We start from the raw sequence: 20,931 nt of genomic DNA, 5'->3' as shown, positions 1-20,931 counted from the left end.
TGACCAGGTTTCCACAAAGAAATGAACAGACATGGTCTCAGAGAGATATAGGTGGTCTTCTTACCATTTATTTTCATCCCTGCCTGCAGTAAAGATCTGATTGATGCCAATCCAGAGAGGGAATTTTGGCGATTTTTTCTGATCCTTTCTGTACATGAGATTCATCATCAATCACTCAGTATAGGATTTAATAAATATTACTGGGGGCTTCTTCATTGTCTCTGACCAGATTCTGTCTTGCTAAAGCTAAAGCATAGTCCAGGTTTGCTCTCTCTTCATGGCAAAAGCAAAGAGGTGAAGTTTAGCTGGGGTTTAGGAAAGAATTTTGCACACACTGTTTTCTTTATATAAAATGTGCATATATCACTACCCTAAGTATATGTATGAAGAAGACCCAAATTGGTGTGAATATACTTTGTATACAAACAGATATGAAAAATTGTGCTCTATATATGTAATATGAATTGTAATGTATTTTAATTTGTTACATATGACAGCAGAATGCATTACAATTCATATTACATATATAGAGCACAATTTTTCATATCTCTGGTTGTATACAAAGTATTTTCACACCAATTCGTGTTTTCATACATGTACTTTGGATAATAATGTCCATCATATTTCACCATCGTCTCTAACCCCATACCCCTTCCCTTTCCCTCCCACCCCTCTGTCCTATCTAGAATTCATCTAAAAAATTTAATAAATAAATAAATAAAATGCGTATATATTTAAGAAAGCATTAATCCCAGAAGCAGCTGCAGAAAACATTGTTTAATGTTAATTACCACTTAGATCGAACCTCAAAGAATCAAAGCGCATTCTTTATTCTACAAAAATTTGCTTGGCATTGACTCTGCACCCAGTCAGTTCTGGATCTGGTGTTATTATCATTGCATGTCAGATGACACGTTCTTAATAAGGCTCTTTTAAAAATACAGTATCTATTTTTATTACAAATGGATCACTGACTATTGGCAAGGATTCTTTGGAGTACAAAACAAATATTTAAAAAGAAATAAAAAGAGAAGTTTTGTTTTATAGTTACACTCTTAATAAAAGGTCATGAACACTGGCTGCAATGGTTAATTATGTCAAATAGGAGAATTTTTATGATGCAGTGAAACAAAAGATTTGTTTGCTCTACTCTTCCAAATCAGAAATCCAGCTGATGGTTTGTATGTATTCTGACTCTGCTTTTGTAAGGAAGTTCAAGGACATAAACAAGTGATAAACCAAATAAACATTTTTTCCTTCAAAAATCCATTTCGAATTTTACCACCTGAAATACCAGGCTTAAGAAAAGACAGTTTTGATCTGAAAGAACAAAAGCAAAGCTATGCTGAAATATCTGTAATGGGTTCAGTCTGCTTAAGTATGGGGGGTGGCAAATATGCTGTTCCATGGCAACATCACTTATTGCCCCATGTGCAGAATGAAAGCAGTACTTCACACCACTTCATGACAGAGAGGTTACAATCTCCCAGACTTCCTGTACCGTGTCATAGTCTAAGGTTTCCTTCCAACCTCTCTATTGAAGTTGGGTCTACTTTGGTCTCCAACTCTTGTCAAATGCATGATAAGCTCTTCGTATAAGAGCAAACTACTTGGTTTACTTAGAAGTATAATAAAAAAAAAGAAAAGTTATCCTTAGGACAACTTAGGAATTCATAAAACTTAAGGAAAGTTGAAAAATCATGAACATTACATTTTCACATTAAAGAAGCTGATATGACAGAATTAAATATTGCAAATTTTTTGCTTTGGTTTGGACAATTTGGTATTTCCCCTCCCTTGGGAAAGCCATGAGTGTGGGAATGCATAACAATTGTGGCTAACCTAAGACATCATGTCCTGTTTGATCTCACACTTAGAACCTTGGTAGAATGTGATACAGAGCTAACCTAAGGCAAATTGATTGTTATCTGCATTAGCTTTTTTATTTTAAATGAGACTTTGGATTTTTAGGCTAACTTGCATATTTCTCATCACAGAGGCAATAGAGTCCACCTGTCCATTGGCAATTTCCTCATTGGTGCTGACAGCAAAGCTGGTGCAGTAACTCTTATTTAACCACAGTTGATTATTTACTGTCTCTCTTCTTTCCTTCTTCAGGTAAGAAAGCTTCTTTAATACAAATAAGCATCTTAGAGGAAACCTCAATCCGTGTGCCTCTCTCCACTGCTGTATTAATGGTGTGCATTTTACACCACCTGGGGGATTTTATGGGCGTGTCCTCATCTCCACCATCCATTCTCCCAAAGTTTATTGAACATCAGCTCTATGTCAATATTGTGATGAACACAAAGATAAATAATAAGTGTATGTCCTCAAGCCAAAGTCTAATACTAAACACCAAGGAAATGGAGCCACTTCCTAGGTTATAAATGTACAGCCATAACTTGGTGAACAGTGACTCAGTTTACTCAAAAGGAACATCACTCTTCCATCTTCTTGGTCCGTATGTCAGGTGATTCACACAGTGAATATTTCCAGGGCAGACCCGTCATTCACCATCACATAGCTACCTATTATTTAAACCCTGGAGAACCAAACACCTTAGAAAGATGCAACAAGGAGGCTGTGTAGGTTTTCCTGAGCTCAGGATTTCAGTGGACAATGGTCCTACCATAGTCCAAGCATGGCCATTCACCACTCATCCCCCTCCAGGATTACCATTCCAAATCATATTGTTTTTAAGACCAAAATCTACTCAAAACCAAATATAGACAACTCTGGAGAATAATTAGTTTATTATCCTTCTGAGGCCATCAAATGGTTCTGATCTTGGCTTTTTTCAAAAGACTATTTTTAGGGTCAGGGCTACAGATCAGTGGCAGAGCACTTGCCTGGCATGCTCAAGATCTTGGATTCAGTCCCTAATATAAAAAAATAATCTGTTATTGCAATAGCATACCATTGGCCCACTTTCCACTTTCCAATTTTTTGATAATCATTGAAAACTGTCCTTTTACAATAGCTGCTTTTCAGATGGGAAAAGAACAATATGGGGCACTTAAACCAAAGGAATGGAGACTTGCCCTGCTGCCACTAGCATCTCTGCCTGCTGGTATTTAGAGAAACAAAAGACAAGCAATGTTTTTAAACTTAGATGTTGCCTTAGATAATTGGTCCTGATTGTCAGAAAGGATATTCTAAATCTACAGCTATTAGATTTTGTAGTACAGACCCAGCTCTTAACTGATTCATAAATAATCATCGCAGCGACCAAGCAGCTACATTCATTTACCTTGGTTCACATATCATCACAGTTCACCTTGGAGGTTATGACACACCAGGACTCAGGATTTGCTAAAGCTGAACATGCTGCAGCTGTTGAAGGTTTTAAGTTTTGTTTTACGATGAAGTCAAGAATCTAGCTACATCTATTTTACCATTTTTGCAGATTAGCATTATTATATGGAGTACAACTTTGGACCCTTGATCACACATTTGTTTTGACATTAGAACAGATTAAAAACTCTTTTCTGAGTTGAAATCTTGACCTACCTACAGATACTCTCTTGGCTGCTCATCTAAAGCAGAGACAACCCTTCTCTCCAGGCAGCCTTCCTTGTTCAACTTCCACAGGGAATCTCAACCTTAGCCCTTGCTTAATTGTCTGTTAAAAGAGACATAACTATTTACGTGGCACCGTATACCAGCTGTGCTGAGATACTTTTCAGGGAGTACATCTCAGCAAATCCTCAGCTGAAAGGAATGACATTTGGAAGCCTTTCCTAGAGGAAAGAGTTGATCCATCTCTCCAGGATCTCTAAATTCTACTACTGGGTTAAGCCAGGTCACAGAGAACTGGGTACTTGGACAGCATTTGTTTCTTTTGACTACAGCAAAATGGTTTTACTGAAATTGCATTTTGGCAAGAAGCAACTGGGGTCTATTTTCAGGGAGTGAGTTTAGGCAGTATGAATGTCTTTGAGAACAAAGAATTGAGAAACATTTAGGTAATAAAATCTTTTGGAATTTGAATATGAAGAGAAAGAGAATAAAGACCAGATTTCCAATATCAATGATCCGATGGATGATGGTATATTTAATGTTAATGGATGGGCACCAACTGGGGGGGGGTACAGGATTCAAGGTGCATGTAAAATATTCAAGAATTACTGTCTGCATGCATTTGAATAAATGGATCAGAAGTCAGAAAATACATTAGTTCTAGAACAGTGGGCCAAGAAAAAATCTGAGCAACAGATTGTGTAAGTAGGACACTACTTACACAAGAAAATTGAATGATACATCAACCACATTAATATTTGTAAATAAGGAACCATTTACTATGAATGATATGAAATGGATAATGTGATCATTAGAACTAGAAATAAGAGAACTCAGCAATTTTATTAACACTCAACAATAACAGTTTCAATAACAATAAATAAATGATTTGAGTCTGGCAGTATTAACATCAAATATATGTATTTTATTGACATATACCTCAAGAATATTTCAATGATGAGGGAGAAAACTAGATTGTTTCATCAAAAGAAAACTATGATTTCAAAGTGGGCATCTACTACTCAAGGAAAAATATTTTCATGAATATACAGCAAATTATTAATACTAAATATCTTTTAGGCCCATGGGTAAGAAGGCACATCCTTTTTCTCGTACATTTTTATAGGAGTTGAGGTTTATCTAATGATAAAGCATTTTTAAACAGAAAAAAAATCGATGAAAATAAAATAAAGTGTACACCTACATATCTTTCTAATAATTACCCTTTCTCTGCTGCTATCCTAAATCTTCAGCTCCTGTTTAAAGGCAGATGTTTTTATTTTACCTATCTGTGTTAATTTGACCAGTAAATCAGAAGAATCTTGGTTTTGGGGGAAACAATGTGACACCCCACCACCACCACCAGGGTAAGAAACTAGAGCACAGCCTGTCCTTTGGCGGACTTCTGCTTCTCTACAGGGGATTACTCACCAGAAATGGGAAGCAGACTCCTGCTGAATCCACTTGCTGTCACCCACAAGCAGCCCGGGCCCTCAGTGCCCTCTAGCCAAGTAGAAGCGGAGCTTTTTGTCGATTTCAGCAGCCTCCTCCTCTCCTGCTCAGTCTCTCCTGAGGCCATTCCTTCCTGCAGAGCTCTAAACTTGCTGTTCTGCAGAGACAGTACCTGGGACTGAAAGGTCAGCTCCCTAGATCAAGAGGGCTTCTGCCCCTTGGCCCTGCAGGGCTGTTAGTTTCACATTTGCAGATAGAAACTTGCCCCCTGTTGCTCACACTGATGAACCTAATGGTTTCCTGGCATGCCAAGGTTCACAGCCATCTGCTCTGCTGGCAGTATGCCCACATCAGAGGTGGTGTGCCATGATCAAATGGGGGTTGGGGTGTATGGATAGCAACCAAGGAGAGTTTTCAAGAGTAAGCCCAGCAAATGCAATGATGCCTTATTTGCAAAAAGACCTCCTGGTAGCTAACAAAGCTGAATTAGGAACACACGGCTGCATTACAAGGCAACACATCTACTGGCGGTGGTTGGCACAGTATCTTTAAGCCCAGTTTTTATTCTGAATCCCTTTTCCTAATTGGTCACCAGATGTGGTATTTTGAGTGTAGAGGAGGTAAAGCCTAGTTGACAGGATTTTTTCTGGGTGACCATACATAGGACAGACGATAGCACCATTTATGGAAGAGCCCTCTCTGAAATATGTAGGTAGCAGTTTATTAAGCTGTCACCGGGGCTGTCCAAGCTTCATAGCTGAGAAATTTACCTTTCCATGGGCCTCCTAGATGTGGTTGCATATATGTAATTACATGAAACATAGTTGTACTGAAAAATAATGTGTTGCTTATCTGAAATTCTAATTTAATTGATAGGATCCTATGTTTTTATTTACTAAATCTGGTAATGCTACTCTTAGACCAAGCTGAAAATAAGAGATAAGGAAGTAAATTGAAGAGAGTTGGAATGAGAATAGGACAGTCAATAGAAGTAGACTCAGAGTGGTTGAAGAAATCACCCCTTATCTGAAAACACCCTCTTACCTGTGTATGAACTGCCTTGGATTGTTGGAGGACATTAATAGTTGAGTCTTGCTTTAAATGCCAGTAACACTTAAAGCCTTTTCTCAAGCTTTTTCTTCCATCATGCCTCTACACACATACACACACACACACACACACACACACACACACATACACCTCACCTCCAGCCTACTGGTAGCTGCAACCCCCTATGCAGCCCAATCTCCACAGCTACCTAGAATGGTTTTCTTCTTCACTTGTATTCATTCATGTGAGACAAGGACTGCAAGGGAAAAGAACAGTCACCTCACTTTCAGAGGCAGTTCAACCTCAGTTTGAATCCTGGTTTGCTACTTACTAACTGCAAATCCTTGGGCAATTCTCTCCATCATGTCTTAGATGGCAATTCCAAGTTTTCTTTTCTCATCTTCAAAGTCTGAATCATGATCCTACTATACAGAGTTATTGTAAGAATTAAAGTGATGATATACTAAAGCAAATTGCTTGGCACATGGTAGTTACTCAAAAGTAATGTTACTGATACTACTGTTGTTGATATCATCATTATTGTCATTCACCACCAGCTCACAAGCAATGGAATGCAGGAGTTGACTGCCCAATTTTGAATCCTGGGTCATTCTTTAGTAAGTTGTATGACCTTGGGCAAGTTATTCTGTTTAGCTGTGCCTCAATGATCTCAGATATAAAATAAGCATGCCTGCCAGATCTGGCAAATAGGAAGTGCCACATAAATATTAACCATTATTAATTGCCCCCCATGAAGTGTTCCCAGCCTACTCCATACCAGGATGTTGCAACTGCTCTCTGACTTTCTGTAACACATTACCAGCTTCATGCATAGTACATCTGGTTTTCCCAGCTCTGCCTAGCATCTAGTAGGAGCTCACTGAACAATGATGAAGATCATGAGAAGAAAGCAAGCACATGAGACACTGATCTAAGCAGATACCCAGATGAGTGCTCCTGACCACAAGCAGGGGCATAGGGGGACAGTCAGCCAGCAGCTTACCTCTGTTTACCCCACCCACTGCTCGTGGAAGCTGCCACACATATGCTCTTTCATTTAGTGTCCTAGCAACCTGAGAAACAACTTTTTGTTTTCTGCTTTACAGATAAGGAAACTCAAGCTTCAAGAGGTTCTGTTGCCCCCCTAGTTTGTGCAGACTGCAACATATTTCACGATAAATCATTGGGCAACCTGATGCTGTAGCCAGCACCCAAGGCTACCATGCTATTGTCTGTGGACAATGACTTATATAGCTGAGCCTTGGCTTCTTCAGATGGGAAGCAGAGAGGATAACAGTACTTCTTAGAATTACAGTGAGGATTAACAAGGGCAAGTGGTGTGCAGGGCCTTGCCCAGTACCTGGTATGCATTCACTGCATACTTGTCCAGTGTCAGGTGTTAATAATAGTATTGAATATCATAGACTCACTCCAAAGCTCTTAACTCCATCTCGGTGATGCCAATCAAACATAGGCTTGAAAAAAACACAAAGAAAACAAAAGCCTCTAACTCCAGAACTGGCTCAATAGCAAGGAACATTTAAAGTTTTCCATGGTCTTTCCTAAAGGAGGCTTTACCCTTGAACCACAGCTTCTGTAGCACATTTCTGACTAAGGGGCTTGGGAGTCCACACTCAAGGGCAGATTTTCTCTGAGATGAGGGCTCAGGTCTTCTGAGGTGAGGACCCCACAGAACCATGAGGAGCAAGAATCAGATTCAGAATCCTGGCATCTCCTTCACCACAGATGTGGGCTCCAGCTCTCCAAGGAGTTTGGCCAAATCCTGAGAGGCTCATGGTCAGGAGTGGGCCTCCCATGTGGACCATAGTGGCTGTGTTTGACATAACACTTACCTATTTTTTTCCACATAAAAGGGCCATGGCAGCATGGGCTCTGACCTGGTTTACCCTCATGTGCTCTTCAGCCATTTACCAATTCCTCTTCAACTTGAATTGTTTAAATCTATGACACAGGTGAATAATAGTTACTCACAAGAGCTAAAGACCAAATTGAAGTGACATTATGCAAAAGCCAGGTTCACAGTAAGCACTCAATATTTTATTTATAAGCATGTTCATTGATACACTAATAAGTGTGGGTTCTAATAGCTTTACAATCAAAAGTTCGTTTGATACTCGTAATAATCTTATGAAGGTGGGCATCATTTTTAGCCCCGTTTTACAGATAAGGATACTGGGTTATAGAGAAGCTAAACAACTTTCCAAGGTGATACAGACAGTATGTGATAGGTAAGATTTGAACTTAGGCAAATTTCATACTTTTAGTCACTACTTCAAGTATAAGTCCTCCCCTTCCCCAATGCTGACTTTTCTCTTAGAACTCTTAGGAAAAAATGTATGGTGTCAACAGTCTTTCCCCAAAGTAACATGTTGAGAGCCCAAATCACTACCCCTATGTGGTAATAACCAGGACAGTTGTAGAGGAGAAAAACAGAAGTTAAAGTCTTTAGCAAAGCACTTCATGATGCAGCTCCTGCCTAACTCTTCACCATCCACAATTCCACAAAATCCCTTTGCTCCAAACAAAGGTGACGGGTTTTTTTTCTCTTTCTTCTTTCTAATGTGACTGCTCCATATCCTCAAATCTCCGATCCTGTCTCCTGCTTCCATTGCATCACACATGCTTCTAGGTGTCTGAAAATTTCTTCTCTGCCCGCCTCATTGTCTCCCTCTTCCTTTTAACTCCTATCAGTTCTTTCGTGCATTCTTTTACTAAGCAGGTCTTCCCTGATCTTTAGAGATTAGATGACCATTCACCATCCTTCCCATAATATACAGGCAATTTTTGACACACTGGACCACAATAATTGATCGCTTTCTTTGTTACCTGTAATTAAATATGAGCAGGGATTGTCTCCTATTCATCACTGTATCATCAGTAGCTGGCACTGTGTCTGTCATGGAGCAGGACTCTATATATATTTATTCCATGAACAAACAAAGGTTTGGAAGGTCTCTGTCTGCCCTCCAACTTCTGTTTCTCTCACTTCATCCATAGAAATACAGTGTCTGTACAGAGAGGCAGAAAAAGCTGTTGGAAGGATCAAAAATAAACCTCAAATACTCAGGAAATGGTATGGAAATGGATCATTTTGGTTTACCAGTTCCTTAATTCTCTGAGATTGCCAAAAAAAATTTCATTAAAAGTATGTAAATATGAATGGAAAGTTAGCATTTGGCCCATTACCTACATCTAAGAGTTGTTATTCACCAAATCTAATTGGTTAGATTATTTCCAATTGATCTTTTGTAAAAGAGAGATAATGTTCTTTACTAGTTAGAGGATTGAATTCTAATTCTAAAAAAATATGTAAATATTAACCTCAAATATGTTCTGAATACCAAATAAAATGGGATTGGCCCTGGAGCAACTGGATAAACTGTTTAAATTATACATTTTTTTTGCAAAAGTATGCTAATTAGTCAAGCTCTTGGAAACACATAAAATGGAATGGAAGTAGTCTATTTCTCCTGAATTGATCTCCTAACATGAAGAAGAAATTGGGCAGGCTCTGGTAGTTATTATTGAATATGGGCAGGAAGGTTGAAAAACATAAAAATGAAAAAATTTATCTTGTGCACCTCATGCAGTAGCATTTCTGCTTTCAAATTTTTCTCTGACCTTTCTGAGAAAAATATTTGTTCCTAAATTGCCTTATCTAACAATCACAATGTTCAAGAAATTTAGTTCTGCTTACATAGTCGTTAGAAGCTCAGTTTAACACCTCAAGAGTCTTTTTAAGGCAATTTTTTGATAATTCATCTAAATAAAAAGTAGAATAGGAAAACTGCCTCTTTTCAATGCTGTAGGGAGCCAAATATGATTATCACTTACACCAAGAAAATATGTCACCACCAAAATAAGTTTATACCAAGACTCAAAGATACAAATCAATGGCACAATATATGCATAAATGAACATATACCTATGTATGTATGTTTGCAGATTCAAAATTCTGCTTAGACAATTTGAACAGTTTCTTTGAGCAATAAATCATAGTGAAAAGAAAGACTATTTAAATGGTTATTTAAGATATGCCTTTTTTTCTGACACTGGCTTCTGTAGCAATGTTTCTATTAACAAATGGTGGGATGTAGTTAGTAATTAGCTGTCATATACAGTTTCCATAAAGAATTGTATATCCCATATACTATCATTTGGCTTTTAAATGTCCCCCGAATGTTCATGCATTAAGACTTGGTCCCCATCTTGGTGCTCTCGAGAGGTAGACTTAAAAGATGGGAGATCTTCCAGTCATTGAAAGCATGCCCTTGAAAGGGATATCTGGACCCCAGCCCCTTTCTCTTTCTTCTTTTTTCACTTCCCAGCCATGAGGTGATTGGTTTTGCCCTGGTACATGCTCCCACCACAACGTGCTGATGGCCAAGTGGAGGCCTAAATGCAATATGTCCACCAGTCATGGACTGGAACCTCCAAAACCATGAGCCAAAATAAAATTTATCTTTTCACAAGTTTATTATCCCAAGTATTTTTAACAATAACATAAAGCTGATTAATACACCAGATAATTTCACTATACATTCAACTCTGTATTAGAAAATAAGAGAAAAGGTTTTATCCCCCCAACAACAACACCAAAATAATGATGAGTACCAAGAAATTACTCTCCTTGCCCCACAAAATCATGATGAGACTCTTTTGAGGTCCTACACCTCACTCCATGGGACAGCCTTTGAGCATGCTCTCCAGGGGGTGGAACATATTGTCATTCTCAAGGCCCAGATCAGCAAAAGAGCACCTTCTACAAGGGTGAACCTCTATCAGCTGCCTTTGCAGGCATCAGCAACACTTCTGCAGGCCATGTTGAAAAATCAGAATTCTAAGCAAAGCAACACAGAAAAGACTAACTGGGAAATAGATGCCATTGGAGAGGTTAAAAAAAACAGAGAGCTGCTAAAGCGGTAACACCACTTATGTTTTATTCTGTTACAATAATAAATAATTTAATATAATAATTTATGTGCATTTAAAAGCCTAGGTAATAGAAGGTCTAGGGTAAGCATGACTTTCACAAACTTGATATGAAACCCATCTAAAAAACAATTCATATTTATTAGTGGAATAAATCCCTAAAATTCTTTTCTAAAGGCTTATCAAACCAAATTGGGTCCCAGCCCAACAAATCGAATTAGAAATCCATGTAAGACTGCTAACTGAGTTATTAAAGTGATCTGCATGGATATTCCCAGTTTGCCTAGAAACCTATTTGGACATTTGGTCAAATGCTGCCCTCTAGTGAGAAAACTCTAAAAGGCTACTCAAGGCCCTGGGATTACAACGCTATTCATGGGCTTCGAAGAAAAGACAGACAGACACCTGGATATAATCAGGTAGAACCTGCAAGCAGAAACCACAGTTGTTTCATATTAAGATATTTATTTCATTTTTACCTTGTTGATAATGCCAACATTTTCTTTCTAAAATATTTTAGAAAGAAATATTTTAATATTTAATATTAATATCTCGATATTTTACTGTTCTAACAGGTAAAATATTATTGTGTAATATTTACTCATGGAACATTCAGATATTTTTAGATTTTTACATTTGATAATCTAACAATATTAGTTAATATTGAGGTTTGACGTCTTTATTCTTTAGGCTAGTGGTACAGCTAAATATACTTTTTCTAGCTACCTCCTATCTGCTTATAGTCACCACCCAGTACTTTAAAATTATTAGCCCATCAAATGGATTAACCTACTAATTAGGTTACAGCTTTCAGAGTCTAACCATTTCACCTCTAAACATTTCTGCATTGTCTCACACAAAAGTTTTTGGGCGACCCTCATAACTAAACCATTACAAGCAATGATGTGGATCCCCACTCTGTCAACTAAAAAAACATATGAAGTGACGGATATACCACAGAATGTTTGTGATAATAAGCAACAATTTACTTTCAGAGATTTATTTTGCTGTCAAAATCAAGAATGATAATATTCTTACTACAAGAGTATTAAAAAATAGAAATAGAAAATGGAACTAGTCACTTTTTAGCAAAGGTAAAAAGGGTAGTTCTGTCCTTTCGAATCTCTTCACAGAATTTTAATTAATTTTACTCATTTAACAGTGACAGGTATTTAGCATGTTTTAACTTGTATGCTAAATTTAGTAAATCCTAATGTACACATTTCTTCCCATTAGAACAATCTTCCCATTAGAACATTTATGCACATTTTACAACTTTTATGAATCCTAAAGACTGCCTACTCTAACCCCATACTCTGCTAGTCACATGGGATGTAATGGTGAAAAATATGGATCCAATTCCAAAATGTAAGTACCCTACAGCAGAGACTGCCAAGTGAGGAAGACAGACCATGCAATCAAGTAATTATGAAACACTGTCACAAATGGACAAACAAGGGGCTCTCTAAGAGAACATAGGAAGGACACCTAATCCAATACTGTGAAGGCAAGTACACTTGGCTCCCCAAGGGAGTTGAATTGGAGCTTCCCCAGGGCCCTACAGCCATTGAAACCCTCCAAAGCTGATACTAGCGAGAAAGACCAATTTCTTTCCACAGAAGTAATTCCACCAAGACTATGACATGGTGCATTCATCAATATATTATTTGCAATTAGATATTCAGTGATGGAGGTTCCAAACGCAGCACCAATCATACAGGTACTTGAGTTAAACTCCAAAAATATAGAGTAAAATATTCCTATTTTGATATATTTACTTAACAGAAACTTTTGTTCCTTTTTTAAATTTTAAACATATCTACAGAATATTATGCCCATCTTTTTCTGAGAAATAGAAGAAAGATAAAATTCCATTGTTTTGTAATTACATGGTCCTCATGTGCTCTGATGTAACTGCTAGCACCCTGTGTGATCTTGAGCAAGTCATGTATTTATGGTATAAGATCCTTTCAGCCAGAATGTTCTGTAAGTCTATAAGCAGCACCATATGTAAAATATGCCCTTCGTGCTAAAAAATTACATTCATTGGGAACTGTTCAACAACTTTCAACTTCTCAGCCTCTAATCACCTTCATAGTATGTAGGAGAAAAATTCCTGCTTGAGAAAGATTTAATCTTATCCTTTCTCATCAAAATTTTAGTCATTGAAAAAGGAAATAGATATTGAAGTTGCAGGGGGGGGATCTACTAAAGTCCCGGTTTTGTATAAAAATGTCAGCAATATTTCAAGAATATATTTCTATAAGAAAAATTAAGTTGGAAAAAATTGCTATGTGAAAGACTTTTTTGTTCCTTGTAACATTTTCACTAAACTTAAACATGCATGAGGAAAAAATTGTTGAGATTTTTGTTGTATTTTAAAACATCCATTTTATGAATAGTTATTTCTTGACAAATGTCTTGAAATCAATTTGAGTGCAAAAAAAGAATTTTAAAACAGAGTCACACAGAGGAAAATATGGGCTATTCCCAACCCAAACTGTGTAATTAGGCTCAGTTACAACTTTTAAATGTCACCCCAAGCTTTAAGGAGTGGAGAGTTGTGTAAAGTCACACCACGATGAATGTGTAAAGTCACACATGTGTAAAGTCACACATGAAGAATCAGGAAAACCTGGTTTGTATTTGAGAGCGTAACAAACCTTTGCTGAATCACTTAATGTCTCTGTGTTTGAATTCCCTCATTTTTTCTATCTCACATGTGTCCCTGAGTCTACACACTGATCCCATGAGCTAATTTTTATGAATGAGCATTGAAAACGACAGTAAATTGGCAACAACCTAAACATCCATCAATGGAGAAGAGGACATTATATTAGATCTGAGACTCTAATATAATGAAATACCACAAAAAAATAAAAAGAAGAGCCTGGAGATAGAAATATATATTTTATAATACATATGTACACATATATACATATATATATACACACATAGATAAATCTCAAAAAAACTGTAATGTAGAATTAAAAATACAAGATACAAGATGATGTTGTCATTGAACTACTTACAATTTTTAGAAGTGCCCAAAATAATACTAAATGTTGCTTAAGGATTATTTAAATGTGTGTATGTGTTATAATGTATGTTACATATTTATACCTATGAATTTTTTAAAAAATAGACAGTGGTTGTCCTTCAGTGGAGGAAAAGAAATGAAACTCAAGATTAAAGGGGATTTCACTAATTATGAATTGTTGTAAGACTGGAAGTGAGTATGACAAAGTTAACCATTCATTGTGAGTAATGGGAATGAGGGTGTACTCTCCTTTTTCATTGGGAATTTCTTTTTTAGAAAAACTATTAGGATTCATTTTTTAATATTTTAAATTAAAAAGATAGGGCTGGTGCATGACTAGCTCCTTCCAATCTTTGTTTTATGATCTTTACTTGCTGGTCAACATATGAGATCATCTGACTACAGGATCAGCCTATATTGAACAAGAGATGATGGCAAACTGGAGTGTAAATACAGAGATGCATCCTACTAAAAGAAAATTTTCTTAAGTGCCCAAATTTCAATTCCAGAAAACCTGAGCATTTTTTCGAACTTAACACTAAAGATTCTTTCCTGATCTGTCATAAAATCTCCAAATTATATCAGAACTTTTACAATTTTTTAAAGAGGAGGAGGTCAGCCAAACCCTATCATGTTCTTCATGTTGATATCGGCCCCAGATATTCCTCCCAGTATTCCTAATTAGAAATAGACAAATCTATAATTTCAAATTCCACATTCACAATCCTTTAAAATCAAGCAGGAAAATATGGGATTTGATTTATTCAATCGAAGTGGCTTAAAATATAAAAGCAAATGGTTCACAGAAACTGAAAAATAAATAGTTGTTAAATTTATCTTCAAATATTTAACTCACCCCAATTCATAATGGGAGAAATGAAGTTTAAAATTATGCTGAAGACAAAGGGGAATAAAGGAAAGGAAGGAGGGATGGGATAGGAAAAGACAGTGGAATGAATCTTACCTAATTTTCTTATGTACATATATGAATATACCACAGTGAATCCCACCATCATGTACATCCACAACACACTAATTAATATATATATATATGTGTGTGTATATATATATACATATATATATATATATGTAAATAGCAGAAAGATAAGTAGAGGGAAGAGAATGAGAGTGAGAGGGAGGAGGGAAGAGGGGAAAGAAAGGAGAAGAAGGGACTGAATTAGAACAAGTTATATTCCATGCTTTTATAATTATGTCTACATGAATCCTATTGTCATATAATTAAGAAGAAAAAATGATGAAAATTTAAAAAATTATACTAAAGTATCTTCTTTTCTAACCTATCAGATTAATTAATAAAGATAATTAAGTTTGAAAAGGCCACTTACTGGATGACCAGGCTGTAGGAAATCTAGCACCCTCATCCAATATTGAAGAAATTGGAAATTGATAACAAACCTTATGCAAGATAATTACAAGTGTAAGTTTCCTTTAATCAGTAATTACATTTCTAGGAATTTATCCTATGGATATTTTTGCATGTGACATGTATAAGGTTATGCTTGCTACAGGTTTTTAATTGCAAAATATTGGAAAGACCTTAAATTTCCATCAGTTGAAGCCTACCTAATTATAATAGAATTATAAAATGGAATATAGTGCTGCCCTTCCAAAAAAAGCATGAGTAAATTCTTGTGATTTGATATGGAAAATCTTCAAAGTCAATTATTAAGAGAAAGAACCAATGTGCAGAACAGTGTGAAAGAATGCTACAATTTATATGAAAGGAAAGGGCAAGATGGGCATCAGATATTTCTAAAAGGATAGACTAGAAATTATAGTTGCAGTGATTCTGAGGAAGACAGGGTAGGTATCTGGAGAATAGCATTAAAAGGTAGATTTTCTCCTGTATACTGTATTTTGAATTTTGAGACTGTGACTGTGCCACTTCCTTTTGAAAATTAAATTAAAATGTAACTGTCTACATAATTTTAGTTATAATGGTGGGAAACCTTTGAAAGACATCCTAAATTTTAACAGATTGTTTTAGTAAATGTAAAAAGAAACCACCCTGTTATCACTCCCCCTTCAAAAAAAATTTTTAATAAAATAAAAAGACATGGAAAGAGAAATTACATCCCAAGGAAGATAAAGGAGGAAAAAATTTCTCCAAGCACAGGATCATTTTGTCAATTCTAACAGTTTATCCCACCTGAATCCTCCATATCAAAATAAACGCAGATTTTCTTAAAACCAAGCCAAATTTAATATGCTCGGCCAACCTCTGCTGAATGAAACTCCCATTCAAATTTGTAACAAAGCTTTAAAATCTATTGGTTTCTTTCCTTACCTGATTCTCACTTTGTTAAATTCTGCAGGTATAACATAAAATGCAGAATTTATTTTCTCTTTTGACAGAGTAAAAATTCATCTTCTTAGCTCAAAAACATATCAACCTCTGTAATGTAGAATCAACAGCTAAATCTAAACAACATGAGCTGCACATCTCAAGTAGGTGAAATCCAGCATATTCAAAGCTTAAGCCTTATAACTGGGCGTCATGAAGCAACAGGGATTGAAATGTTATCATAAGAAGCCCTGAGGGAAGCTGCTCACCTTAGCAGATAGTTACCACTAATTTGCCTCTGAGTATTGGTTTATGCTTTATTTTAACCAATTAGCAGAAAGAGTACTATGAGGTTAAGAATTTTACAAGAAGACACCTTCAGCTGGAAACCTCAAAGTAAATGTTTCTGGCTTTCAGTGATATTTGACTATATTTTTAAAGAAAGAAATCAATAACTTTGAGATGTCTAAATATTCTGTCTTCTTTACTGTTGCTATTTTCAGTTTCTTCAGATACATTGCCACCCATTAATATATCATGGTCCACTACAGGAGGCCAATGATTATGAGTGCAGCTTCTTGGTTCCAGAGGGTCTCCCAGCCTCTCTGCACAGGGGCTGCTCAGCTATTTCTACTCTGGGAAGCCATTTGACAATCTCTTGCTGGGTTAGAGTAGTTGGGTTTTTCTTTTTCTCTGAAGAGCCAACAGTTTCCATTTCCCTTATGAGAAAATTTTCTTACTGAAATTCCAGGAAAAAAAAAAAAAAAAGAACTCTCCAAAGTGTCCCTGGGAAGTTTGATGCCGAAAAGGAATGCTCTATGGATTAATCACTTTGACCTAACAGAATGGACATTTACAAGAAAAGCAAAAAATGTTACCAAGTGGCCTCAGTGTCATAGAATTAAGTATATGTAAAAGAAAAAGAAGAGAGAAAAAAGGAAATGTCTCAATTTATAGTCAGTGAATATTTTTCTATAAACAAAAAGATATAAGATCCTGGAAATACAAGGACAGTTTCCCACACAGGCTTCCCTTTAAAAGATATGAAGAAAAACTTCTTTAAAACACCTGCCAAACAGACACCCACACATCTTGAGAGGTACCTATGGAGCTGGCTTTGCTGTAAGCTTTTAGTGCTTTTAGTAGGGATGAAAATGCTGCTTCATTTGGACTGTTTTCTCTCTCCTTCAGGACTTTAAGAATGAGTTTCACAACTAACCTTTGACAGGAACTCCCACCCTACATGTGAGCTTCCTCACATGTACCTCACCATTTCCCCCAACTGATGTATCTGGCAGCCTGGAGCTGCCTATGATAATAACTGTGACACTCGCTTTTCTTCTTCTGAAGTTGTGGATTCATTAAAAACAAAGCACTGCCTCTTGCTAGTGAGTGGGTTGATCCCACTCCCACACTGAATGTTTCTGTTACTTGTTACATTTACACACACACACACACACACACACACACACACACACACACCTACACGTCCTGCAAATTCTGTATATTTGCTGTCTATCCATGGTGGCAAACCAAACCAACACCCATTCATCAACTGCTACTCCAAGCAAGTGCTTTAAGAGTACAATCTGCACTTAAGGAAAAAAAAATCCCTTCATTATGTTTATTGGCTGCATTCGTAGCTTTCATTTTCCTTTTTAGAAAACTCCCCCCATCTCTCACTTATTGTTTTCTTTTCTGATCTTCATTTTTTGAAACAAACTGGAGCTCTGTGTACAAAATCGTATTCTAAACCTGTGCTCCTCCTTTGCTACATGTCTGGGTTAAAAATGGCCAAACTGACTTTTAATTTGGTTAAGCAAAAAATAAATAAATAAATAAACTGTCCCCAGGTTAAGACCCTGCATTCCAAGTTTCAGCCCAGAGTGAATTTGTATGGCCAAGTTATAAACCCCTGAAAATAGGAAACTAATGCCGCTAGGATTTAAAATAATAGAAAATGTTTCACATAATATAAATCCATAAGCAGTGTATTATATTTAAGTCTTAATATCTACATACTTGGATTATCTTATATCTTGACAATCACACAAAGTAATCTCACTATCTCTCCCCCTTCCTTTGACTCTGGCTTTCATTCCTATGTATTAACAATGCTCTGGGCCATAAAATACTGTATTAATATTAGTTTGTCACAGCAGACTAAATTTAGAACAACTCATTAATATGAGAGAGTTAAAGGCAGTCAGCCAAGAGTACCAGGGACTGTAAGCTCTTAAGGCTATAAGTTATGCAGATATGCCACTTGAACTAGAGAGCCAGCCATTCTTTTTGTTACTAATAAGAGATTCTATTAGTTCTAAGCTGATTCTAATTCTAATTAAGAAATGTGGGAAAAGGCAATTTTGCCATTGTAGGTATAGTTGATGTGCAACTGGAATAAGTCTTAGATCATCCTGCTCGGCTTCCTGGTCATATGAGATTAGCAGCAAATGCATGGAATGAATATTCCTCCAGCCATCTACATAAAATAAAAAAAAACTTTGCTGTGCATTTGTAGTGGTGTAATCATAATCGATGTTCCTAGAAGAAGTCTAGTAATCAGTGCTTTTTCAAAGTGAATCTTTTGTGGCTCAGAATCACCCCAGTTGTACAAAAAGTTTTGCCTTTTTACAAATAAAAAACCTTTCAAATGGATACTTCTGGACCTGTTATGCCTTTCTTTGGGCTTGTCAAATATTAATTTTTTTTAAATTTAGTCCCTTGCTAAGCTACAAATATTCATGTTTAACACCAAGTAGCAGTTCAGGGGCTGACGACTTGGTATGTACCTTTTGAATGATGCATAGAAAGCAGCAGTTAGCACAAAGAAAAAGCCACCAGATTGGTCTCAGGGAAACCCAGTGTCTGAATTTTTCATGATTCCTCTAGCACTTAAAGAATAAAAAAAAACTGGTTACTAGTGTGGGGAGACCAACGCCAGGAAGGTCAGAGCCTGGAAACGTGCAAGAGAATCCGGTCTTGCCTGGGGAAAGCGAAAGGGGATTTAAGCTGCTTAGGAGAATTAGAAGGGAAAAAAAATTGAAAGAAAAATTTTTGCTTTGTTTGGATATTTTATAAACACCAGAGTAGCAAAACAAAACTGGCTAAAAAACATCTAATCATAAACCTCTAGAGTTCTTTCTTTTTTGGCTTCTGAGGAAACCAAAAACTTACCTTCTCTTTTGAGTTAAGGGGCTTATTGTTAAACTTCCTCCAATCAGGCATTTTCTGGCATACTTGCTCACTCTTATGGGTTCTCCCTCCCCAGGAAACAGATGAAGAGAGGAAAGTAGTAACATTCAATATTTTGTTTCCCTGGATGTGTTTGCAAACATCTCCATGGAGGTACAGGGCAAGTGGGGCAGATGACATCTTAATTACATAGATGGCCAGTGACTCAAGACTGAAAGATGTTCCTTCTTTGATGAACTCTTCTATGTTTTATAATGATTTATAGAAAAATCTAAACTGAATCCAGCAAAACAAATGAGTAACGCCTATGGAAGGAAAAAAAAAATTACAGTGTTTAAGCAAACTGATGACTTCACCTGTCACCGTCTCATTAAGCTCTTAATGAGTTCTTTTCTATTCTTGGTCACATCTGATTTTTTTTTAATATAAGTCCCTTTGAACAGCTGGGAGTAAGAATTGCCTTTGATCACTGAATTCTTCTGAATTTTCAGTCAAAACGAGGCCATTTTCATTCTGACTTGGGGTATTTTTATGAGTTTATTTCCCCCAAGTACATTCCTGGGCATAGCTTTCCAGGCTAAGAAGAGCCTGAACAATTAATGTATACATTTTTACATAAATGTTTATAAATTTAACAAAGGGAGAGAGCTTTGCCACAAGAAGCCTCCGCTCTTTTGAAGGCGGTTTTCTAATGATGACCCTTGGCGTGTTGGACCACATGGGATTCCTCTGAGAAGAGTCGGATGAAAATTAGTCTATTCTCATTTCAAACAGAATTTTGCTGAAGTCCTGATCAGAGCATCAGCATGGAGTCCGGGGAGACAACACGCGCTACTTGATTCACTCCGCAGCCTCCCTCTCCTGGTAATTGTTGCAGGAACGCAGAGTGACAAGGCTCTGGGATGTGAGCGGTCTGGATGTACTCCGGCTGTTACGCTCTGTTTAAAGATTTAAACCATCAGGGTATGATAAGGCTTTTTGATGTTCATTGAACACGGAGCTTGGGTACAGAAGAAGGGGAAAGGGCTTCACCAGAAGGCAATCATCTTTCAGAGCCACAGTAAGACAGGGAGAGGTGGGGAAATCTCAGCCTCAGCGTAGACACGGAACAAAGGGAGATGAAAGGGGCAGGGTGAGGACGGGGCCAGCTCTGGCTGTGAGGCAGAACTCCGCAGCCTCAGAGTTCGATGCCTTCAAATGCAGCGAAAACATTTAGTGTTCCTCTTTCATTAAAACACACTCCGGATTGGGGGGGGGGGATTGGGAGGGATAACGCCAGGTGTAAATTTGGGTGGCTTCAGTTGACCTTGGATTTAAAAGAGCCTCCCATGGCTTATTTTGAAATGACTTAATGAGTATTTACTTGGGCACAGATGAATGTCATTTCCAGGGCTCACCACCACAAACCTGGAAG

The sequence above is a fragment of the Ictidomys tridecemlineatus genome, chromosome 11 (genome assembly GCF_052094955.1).
Source record: "Ictidomys tridecemlineatus isolate mIctTri1 chromosome 11, mIctTri1.hap1, whole genome shotgun sequence".
Taxonomy (NCBI): Eukaryota; Metazoa; Chordata; class Mammalia; order Rodentia; family Sciuridae; genus Ictidomys; species Ictidomys tridecemlineatus.
This window is presented reverse-complemented; position numbering follows the sequence as displayed.